The sequence below is a fragment of the Scyliorhinus canicula genome, unplaced genomic scaffold (genome assembly GCF_902713615.1).
Source record: "Scyliorhinus canicula unplaced genomic scaffold, sScyCan1.1, whole genome shotgun sequence".
NCBI lineage: Eukaryota > Metazoa > Chordata > Chondrichthyes > Carcharhiniformes > Scyliorhinidae > Scyliorhinus > Scyliorhinus canicula.
Genome location: NW_024056027.1, coordinates 108,075 through 118,496, shown reverse-complemented (window position 1 = coordinate 118,496; position 10,422 = coordinate 108,075). Strand labels below are relative to the sequence as shown.

At 46.4% G+C, this 10,422-nt stretch overlaps 1 non-coding gene across 1 annotated transcript; it reads left to right on the top strand.

Annotated features, from left to right (window-relative positions):
• The first annotated feature begins 1,114 nt into the window (after positions 1-1,114).
• trnap-ugg lies at positions 1,115-1,196 on the top strand. The gene is given in 2 exon segments: positions 1,115-1,150; positions 1,161-1,196. It is a non-coding gene; the product is annotated as a tRNA-Pro (tRNA).
• Positions 1,197-10,422: the final 9,226 nt, after the last annotated feature.

Below are 10,422 nucleotides of genomic sequence, written 5' to 3'. Positions count from 1 at the left end.
AACTCACTGAGTTCAAATCCACTACCATCTCTGAACATGTTGTGTTACCTTTTACATTTTACAGCTGCAACTCACTTAACTGGTAAGTTCCCAAGGGGCACAATTTCCAGACAGCTCGCGATACTTACATTGTGATCCACACTTAACTGTAATACAGTATATACAATTCCATGATTGCATGATTTCTAACAAAGTAATACAAAGTTTAAGCTCGGATTTCTATTTTTTGCAGCTGTTATCGGTGCAGATTCGGTTTCACAGGAACCGGTTACAGCGACAAAGTTTGAAGGATAATCGATAACTATTGATTTCAGCTATTCGACCACAGCTGATACATATTATTTGCAATTTTACCGTCAGGACCGGGACGAAGCCCCCATATTCTTGATCTACATTCCTAATTACGGAGATATTTTCCAGAGCAGTGGGCGTGGGGAGTCGATTTTCTGCATCTTTGGACAGTTCGAAGAGTGAGGGTAATTTCAACATCCGGGAACTGTTGCTGTCTGACAGCGCGGTGTAGTACTGCGGACTGAGAGACAGCAACTAGAGGGAGTCTGGTACAAAATCACTGTCGGAGTGTGACACGGTGAATGGAACTGGGTACAGATTGGGAGATAAACCTGCAGATTGTTGTAATTTGAAAATATTGAAATAAGTATAAAGCCGCAAGTAATAGTGCTGCATTGGGAAAGTTCTGTTCCATTCCATTCACATTAAATACATTCTAGACAGAATGAAAAGAAGTGTTTGGAGCATTTGTACCTTTTTGTAAATGAACGATGTTGAGAAAGAAATGTTGAAAATAATACTTAACGATGTGATGTAGCGGTTACAGGAAGTAACACAACAAGTAAATGCAGCCGCAGCAGCAGGTACACAAGCTGGATTCAAAAACCGTTTCTTCCCCGCCGTTACCAGACTTCTGGATGACCTTCTTATGAACTGAACTGACCTCGTGTGGTGACAAAAGATGATGGTGAAAGACGAGTTTTGTTGTACTGTCGATGAATGCCGCCTGACTTCCTGAGTTGTTGCAGTAATTTCCCCTTTCGCCCCATAAGTTAGATTGATTTTCGATGGCAATGACAGTATGCTTCGGTTCCTTTCGTGGGGCTCGTTGGTCTAGGGGTATGATTCTCGCTTTGGTTGTCGGAATTTGCGAGAGGTCCCGGGTTCAAATCCCGGACGAGCCCTTTGATGACGTTTTCCGTTGGTCAAGCAACATGCTTTCTTCATTTCTTTGCTGCGCAGACGGCGGGATTCATTCACATTGGGTTTGCTTTGAAGCTGAGCTCACACTGCAGGGAACCAAGGCGTTCCCGAGAAAATCGAGAAATTTTGGCAAAGCTTGTCGATGTGTGGGCATTCACATATCTATTGACTCATTCTGGTGGATTCAGGCAACTCTCTGTCCGTTTTATTTTATCAGTTCAACAATTTCACACTGTGAACTCTCACTTCCCCCTCCACCACCTGTTTATTTCCATCACCTTATTTTCATTCCTTCCATTGATATGTTTTACCCTCAGCATTGCCCCCCCCCCCCCCCCCCCCCCCCCCCCCCCCCCCCCCCCCCACCCCCAGCACATACCATCCTACTTCAGCAATCTGATCCCTGTTTGTAATTGTTCTCTGACGCACTGCTTACCTTTGTTCTGCCCTTAACACATTCTGGCCTCTTAATGCGCCATCAGCACCTTTCTTAGCCTTGATTAGCCTCATTTACATTCCCTTTTTCTTTCTGTCACAGACATTTTCGTCATTTTCCATCTATTGCTGACACTCTATCGAGGCCCAATAGGGCCCGCCACCCCCGCCCCAGCCACAATAGTCTGAATCTGACCCTATTTCCCGTTCTCCACCTTTGACAAAGAGTCAACTTGACTGGAAACATCAGCCATCGTCTCGCTCCCCAGAACCTATCAGACCTGCTGAGATTTTCCAGTGTTCTTGTTTCCGATTGAAGCATCCGCAGTAAGTTGCATTTGTCGTTCATTTATGTTTGGGATGGGGATTAAATACGTTCATCTGCATTTGGAAATCGATGAAATTCTGTTGTGGATGAACTTGCTGCTGATATCCGAACTGAGCCAAAATAGTAAGATCCTTTTCTTTTCATTGCCTGTGGAAAATTCAGTACTTGTGACTTAATGTAGAATCAATTTTAGTGGCTCATGTGAGACGAAATCTAATTTTCCTCCAACATCCGAGACTCCGGCAATATTAAGGATCAGACGTATTTTGTGCAAACGTTCCTCCAGGAATTGCTAAATGTTTGATGTTTCTGCCCGGTTTCGAACCGGCGTGTGAAGCGAATGTGATAACCACTACACTACAGAAACCGCTGGCTATCAATGGATGCGCGAAATCTACAACCTCACCGCACGGCAAATTCTAATGGTGAGGCTGAGAGACCTGGTCACTTATTACAAGACAACAGCTTTTTCTTTCAAAAAAACAGATGTCTCAACATATAAAACAATGAGATGTCGAACTTAATATAAGTTATATTTAGCTTCGGCTCGGTTTGAAATCTGTGCTTCACGAGATGGGGGAACACAAGTGCATTGTGCAAACTTTCCTCACTCAACATGAGAAGCAGTTGATGTGTCTACCCGGTATCCACCATGGGACCTTTCGCGTGTTCGGGGAATGTGCTAACCACTACACTACAGAAATCGCTGGGAGTTCCGCAATCAGTGGACCTGTGCAATGTTTAACCTCACTGTGTTGCTGCAGCGTCTAATGGTTCCGCTGAGAGGCTATGTCACTTATTACAAGAAGACAGCCGTTTCTTTAAAACCGATGTCTCAACTTATCAAAGTATCAGATATTGAACTTTGCTGAACTTATATGTTTTGCTTGAAGTGGAAGTTAAATTGAGAAGACAGGGCTTTCATAAATAACGTCTTACAACACCAGGTTAAAGTCCAACAGGTTTGTTTCAAACACGAGCTTTCGGAGCACGGCTCCTTCTTCAGCTCCGAAAGCTCGTGTTTGAAACAAACCTGTTGGACTTTAACCTGGTGTTGTAAGACTTCTTACTGTGCTCACCCCAGTCCAACGCCGGCATCTCCACATCATGGCTTCATAAATAACGACAGCTGATTTAAGGGCAGCACGGTAGCATGGTAGTTAGCATAAATGCTTCACAGCTCCAGGGTCCCAGGTTCGATTCCCGGCTGGGTCACTGTCTGTGTGGAGTCTGCACATCCTCCCCGTGTGTGCGTGGGTTTCCTCCGGGTGCTCCGGTTTCCTCCCACAGTCCAAAGATGTGCGGGTTAGGTGGATTGGCCATGGTAAATTGCCCATAGTGTCCTAAAAAAATAAGGTTAATGGGGGTTGTTGGCCATACGTATATGTGGGCTTGAGTGGGGTGATCATTGCTCGGCACAACATCGAGGGTTGTGCTGTACTGTTCTAATTCTAATACTTTGCTCTGCATCATGAACCAGCTGTCCAACCCACTGAACTAAAGGGGACGGCGAAACTAGGAGCTGCGAGAAAGCCAGGAGTCGAACCTGGAATCTCCTGATTCGTAGTCAGACACGTTATCCATTGCGTCACTGGCCCATAGCGGTGCATGGCTTCTGTTATTCCTCGCCGATGAAGACCAGTTACGAGATTGAGGTAATATTCAGCAGCAGACTAAACTAGAAGTACGAGATGTTTCTGCCGGTTTCGGGCTGGGGACCTTTCGCGTGTTAGGGGAATGTGATAACCACTACACTACAGAAACCGCTGGCAATCAACGGACGTGTGTGATGTACAACGTCACTGTGTTGCTGCAGATTCGAATGGTGAGGCTGAGAGTCCACGTCACTTATTACAAGTCAACAGCTGTTTCTTTAAAAAACAGATGTTTCAACATATAAAACTATGAGATGTAGAAATTATTTCGAACTTAACATAAGTCATTTTTTGGTTAAGCTCGGTCTTAAATTTGTGTTCTTTAGTCCCGAGGTATTGAACCTGGGACCCTAGAGCTGCAAAGCAATTGTCCTAACCACAATGCTACCGCACTGCAGATTACAGGGTCAACGGCAGGGTTCTGATGAATGTGGAGGAACAGAGTGACCTTGGGGTTCATGTCCACAGATCTCTGAAGATTGCCACTCACGTGGATAGAGCCGTGAAGAAGGCCTGTTGTCTTGTAATAAGTGACCAGGTCATGCTGCAACAGTACATGACCCTGGTGAGACCACATTTGGAGTATTGTGTGCAGTTCTGGACACCTCACTCTTGGAAGGCTGTGGAAGCATTGGAAAGGGTGAAAAGGAGATTTACCAGGATGCTGCCTGGTTTGGAGGGTAGGTCTTCTGAGGAAAGGTTGAGGGAGCTAGGGCTTTTCTCTTTGGAGCAGAGGAGGATGAGAGATGAGTTAATTGAGGTTTAGAAGATGATGAGGGGGATAGATAGAGTGGACGTTCAGAGACTATTTCCTCGGGTAGATGTAGCTGTTACAAGGGGGCATAACTATAAGATACAGGGTGGGAGATATAGGAGGGATGTCCGACGTAGGTTCTTTACTCAGAGAATGGTTAGGGTGTGGAATGGACTGCTTGTTGTGATAGTGAAGTCAGACACTTTAGGAACTTTCAAGCGGTTATCGAAATGAAATGAAAATCGCTTATTGTCATGAGTAGGCTTCAATAAAGTTACTGTGAAAAGCCCCTACTCGCCACATTCCAGCGCCTGTCCGGGGAGGGTGGTACAGGCTGTGCTGCCGGCCTGCTTTAAAAGCCAACGATTTAGCTGAGTGAGCTAAACCAGCCCCATTGAATGGGCACATGGAGCACACCACAATTACAGGGAGTGGGAAAGCTTGATCTTGGTTTCGGACAAAGCTCGGCACAACATCGAGGGCCAAAGGGCCTGTTCTGTGCTGTACTGTTCTATGTTCAAGGTCGGAATCGAACCCAGGTACCTGGTTCTTGAGGCAACAGTGCTAACTACCGAACCACCCCCGTAACCTGCCTGTTATCCCAATTCTGGTGTGTGTTACTTTGTTACTGTTATTATTAGACAATAACCTATCTGATATTCCAATTATGGTGTGTGTTACTCTGTTACTCTTATAATTAGACACTAACATGAGGGCAAGATGCAAGATAGCAATAATATTTTGAAGTTCTGTGTTACAATAAGTGTCACTGGGAGGTGTGATAAAATAGGAATGGAAACATTATGACAAAGGGCGGCACGGTGGCAGTGATTAGCACTGCTGCCTCATGGTGCTGAGGACCCAGGTTTGATCCCGGCCCCGGGTCACTGCCATGTGGCTTTGCACATTCTCCCGTGCCTCCGTGAGTCTCACCCCCACAACCCAAAGATGTGCAGGCTAGGTGGATTAGCCACTCTTTTGAGGTCCACCAACAAAATTGAACAAAGGAAACAAAGGAAATGTTCGGGCAGTGCCTCAAACTGGAGTGGCCCTTTTGCTTTGTCCCTAAGTTTGTTTCCTTTGTTCTATTTACCTTGCATCGTGCCCTCCTATTATTGTCTAATAATAATAGTGACAGAGGAACATACACCAGAATTGGAATAACAGGTAGGTTATTGTCTAATCATGACAGAGTTCCGGGGGTGGCTCGGTAGTTAGCACTGTTGCCATAAGGACCAGGTACCTGGGTTCGATTCCGACCTTGGGTCAGTGTCTATGTGGAGTTCACACATTCTTCCCGTGGCTGCAAAGATTTCCTTCCACAGTCCAAAGCTGTGCTAAATTATTCCTGCGTGGGGTTACGGGTTAGGGTAGGGGTTTGGCCAAGGGAGGGTGATCTTGCAGAGGGTCAGTGTAGATTCACTGGGCCAAATGGCCTCCTTCAGAACTGTGGGGATTCTATGATTCTCCACTGGGTCCAAAGATGTGTTCACTCACACACTGCAGCCTGACTCTGATTATGGGAAGAGACACTGTCTTTTTTACTCTCAAAGTGAGTGAATCCTTTGCTCTTTCCCCTCTGGGCCCCATCTCCACTATTATTGTCTGATTGTCCCACTGAGACTCTCACTGTTCTTATTGGACAATCAGCCAGTCAGCCTGAGCCTGTGGCTGCTCTCACCATCTGTCACCGTCACAATGCCCGGGTGAGTGACGGCAGCTCTCGGCCAATAGGAAGATAAGGGGCGGGACTTGAGGTCCGGCCGGGAGCGGCTGGTCCTCCAACCAATCGGAGTGAATGAGGGGCGGGGTCCGCTGTGACTGAAGCATGCGCAGTGTGGGTAATGGCGAAGGAGAGGAGCGTGTTGTTGAGATACGAAATTGGTAACAGGCGTTTAACAATATGGAGGCAGCGAGAGATCGCGGGGGTGGGCGGGAACGTTGTGTGAAGCTGTTGTTAGCTGCAATCCTCGGAAAAGAGTTTACGGGACCCCGTTTGTACCGAGCGGAGCTGCAGCTCCTCATTTCAGTTCGGGTTAACGGCCGCCATCTTTATTGTATGTGTATCAGGGCGCATGCGCGTTTCTCATCTTTGTCGGGGCGATGTTTCAATGAGTGGGAGGAGCTTGTTCCCCATTGTTCAGAATGGAGACAACTTGTCCATCAAACTGGATTAGTCTTTGAGTCCCAATGTCTTATTGATGATGCAAAGCGGTGGCAGAGATGGAAAGAAAAGGAAGCCAATCCTGCTCTCCAGATCTAACTGTCTCATTGGACATCCTGCCCCATGTGTCCAAAGCTCTGTGGCTCTGTTCCGTCACATGAAGACCCAGATATAAATTTACAATCCTGAGTAGACGTCACCCTCAAATCGAGGGACTGCTGATGACAAGAGGATCGGTGTGCAGTGGGGGGGGGGGGGGGGGGAGGGGGGGGGGGGGGAGGATGTATGAGCGGGGTATGAGCGGTCACCCTGGACTCATAAGCAGGAGGGGAGAATGTTGTGAATTTCTATCCTGGACTGACGGTGATTAATTTTGGAAACTCCTTTTGCAGGGGATTAGTAGGGGAAGATTTACACACAGCAAATTCAAACCAGGATTTCTTGAATTTTATTTCTGGATTGACAGTGATGCCTTTGTAAACATCTTTCACAGGAGCTTAGAAAGGGATTTGCAGACAGGAAACTCACAACCAATCCTCACATCAAATTTTAACACCGCTGTTCGAGTTACCTGGAGATTATTGACCTTTGTGTGGAAGCATTGAGTTCCATATCATTATCACTCATTAAAATGTCTACCTCCTATCTCCCCTGTAGATCTTGTTCACAATCTTAAATCTGTGTCCCATAATCCTTTTACAATCTACTGATGGGAACAGTTTCTAAAAATCTTTTGCTGGGTTTGCCGTTGTGGTTTCTGATGCCTGGGTCGATGCCGGGTGGTCCGTCTGGTTTCATTCCTTTTTCATGTTTTTGTTGTGGTTGAATCATCTTGGACCAGTCCATTTAGGGTCCAGAACACAATTGAAGTCTCCTCCAAGAATCAATTGATCTGTATCCAGGTCTGGGATGGATTCCAACAATTTTTTTTACAAATCTTTCTATGAGATCCCCTCATTAAAAAAAAAGATTGAGAAGCAGAATTAGGCCATTCAGCCCATCGAGTGTTTGAGTTTGCTCTGCCATTCGATCATGGCTCATATGTTTCTCATCCCCATTCATCTTGTATTGTAGCTCTCTTGAAATGAATGCGAACATTGCATTTGCCTTTCGAACTGCCAACTTTCCTTTATTTGTCCTTGGGATGTGGGTGTTGCCTTGACCCAATGTTACTAATCGTAATCAGTTTGCAAAACATAATTTATATCAAAAATATCCATTTCAATGGCGGGTTTATTACCCAACATACCCAACACAGTTGAGAATGTGCTCTATCCATATGACAAAAGCTTCTCATACATGCGCAGAGTCAGTCTGTGACTGGAGCATGCGCCGTTCAGGTTGTCGATGACGGTGCGAGGAGCAGGAAAGAAACAATCGATCGACTTTCGGGATTGGAGCCGGTGGGTGGCCGGGGAGCAATAGAAGCTGCAGAGTGAGCCGGGAGGCTTCATAAATACCCCGTAGGGGCTTCAACTCCTGAGGAAAATGTTAATGGTTTTTAATTTTTTTTCTGAAACAGCACTGAACAGAGTGAGAGCTGAGCGGTGACAGGCCCGGGTTACCGGCCGCCATCTTTACAGAGGACAAGGTGCCACAGGGAAGGGGCTGGTTTAGCACAGTGGGCTAAGACAGCTGGCTTGTAATGCCGAACAGGGCCAGCAGCGCGGGTTCAGTTCCCGTACCAGCCGTCCCGAACAGGTGCTGGAATGTGGTGACTAGGGGCTTTGCAAAGTAACTTCATTGAAGCCTACTTGTGACAATACATGATTATTATTATTATGTGCTGCGAGTCTGGACAGGATGCCAACTCTCCCGGATTGACTGACTGGAGTCTCCATGATTTTATTTTATTCATTTGTGGGAGTCACTGGCTGGGCAAACATTTATTGCCCATCCCTAATTTCCCTTAAACCGAGTGGCATTTCAGAGGACATTTAAAGAGTCAACCACATTGCTGTGGTTTGGAACCGTGTCGGCCAGACCAGGCATGGATGGCAGATTTTTTTTTTCTGTTCATTCATGGGATGTGGGTGTCGCTGGCTGGGCCAGCATTCACTGCCCAGCCCTAATTGCCCTTGAACTGAGAGCATCTCAGGGAGCATTTTAAGGGTCAACCAGCTGACTGTGGATCTGGAGTCACATGTAGGCCAGACCAGGTAAGGATAGAAGATTTCCTTCACTGAAGGACAGGAGTGAACCTGGTGGGTCTTTGCAACAATTGACAGTGGTTTCATGGTCATCAGTAAACTTTCAATGAATTCAAATTTTACCTTCTGCCTTGGTGAGATTCACACCTGGGTGTCTGGAAAATCATTGGGACAGTAAAGAAGATTTTTGAACATTTCTCTTCAGTGGATATAAAAATATTGAAAATGGGATAAAAGTTGTTTGGCTGACAGTCAATCGCTGTCCTGTAAGGTAATGAGTCCTTTTGCTTCCCAATTGGCCGAGGAAGGCAGTGTGTCACAAGGATGGATGTGTTGACAGATTAATGGCTGGAGGATGGGAGCAGGTCATGTGATCAAACCTCCAGGAATACATTTAATTAAAGTTGGTGAGGAGAGAATGTTGTGACTTTCAATCCTGAACTGACAGTGTGGTTTCTGTAAATTTACAGGATACTGGAAGTGGAGGTTTAACAGACGGGAAACGCAAACCAAACGTCACATCGCGATCTGACAGAGTCACTCGGTTCATCAGAACCTGAATATCAGCAGCATCTGGGTGTGGAAGGTAAAAGGTTTGACTGTTCTGTCTGTGAGGGAAGATTTCAGGTCTCAGTGTGACTGGAAAAGCCCCCAGATTCACAAACAATGGTTAGGCCTGAGGAAGGATGAAATGGCCTTGGAGCGAGTGCAGCACAGATTTACCTGAATGATATCTGAACCCCCCCGGGGTTAGATTACAAGACGATATTAGACAGAAATGTCAGAGTCAGCTGTCAGCACGGTAACGCAGTGAGTAGCACTGCTGCCTCACAGCGCCGAGGTCCCAGGTTCGATCCCGGCTCTGGGTCATGTCCGTGTGGAGTCTGGACATTCTCCCCGTGTTTGCATGGGTTTCACCCCCACAACTCAAAGATGTGCAGGCTATAGGTGGATTGACCACGCCAAATTGCCCCTTAATTGGAAAAAAATAATTGGGTACTCTAAATTTATTTTTAAAAGTTAAAGAAAAAACATGGCCAGAGAAGGGCATTCAGTCCATTGAGTCCATGCTAGCTCTCTAATCGGCACAATGGTTAGCACTGTTGCTTCACAGCACAAGGGACCCGGGTTCGATTCCCGGCTTGAGTCACTGTCTGTGCGGAGTCTTCATTTTCTTCCTGTGTCTGCTTGGGTTTCCTCCAGGTGCTGCGGTTTGCTCCCACAAGTAGAATATAGAACGTAGAACAGTACAGCACAGAACAGGCCCTTCGGCCCTCGATGTTGTGCTGAGCAATGATCACCCTACTCAAACCCACGTATCCACCCTATACCCGTAACCCAACAAACCCCCCCCATAACCTTACTTTTTAGGACACTGCGGGCAATTTAGCATGGCCAATCCACCTAACCCGCACATCTTTGGACTGTGGGAGGAAACCGGAGCACCCGGAGGAAACCCACGCACACACGGGGAGGACGTGCAGACTCCACACAGACAGTGACCCAGCCGGGAATCCCGAAAGACGTGCTTGTTAGGTGAATTGGACATTCTGAATTCTCGCTCAGTGTACCTAAACAGGTGCCGGAGTGTGACGAATTGGGGATTTTCTTAGTAATTTCATTACACTGTTAATGTAAGCCTACTTGTGACACTAATAAATATTATTATTATTATCTGGAGCAATCCAGTCAGAGTCATTCTCCTGCTCTGTCTCTGTATC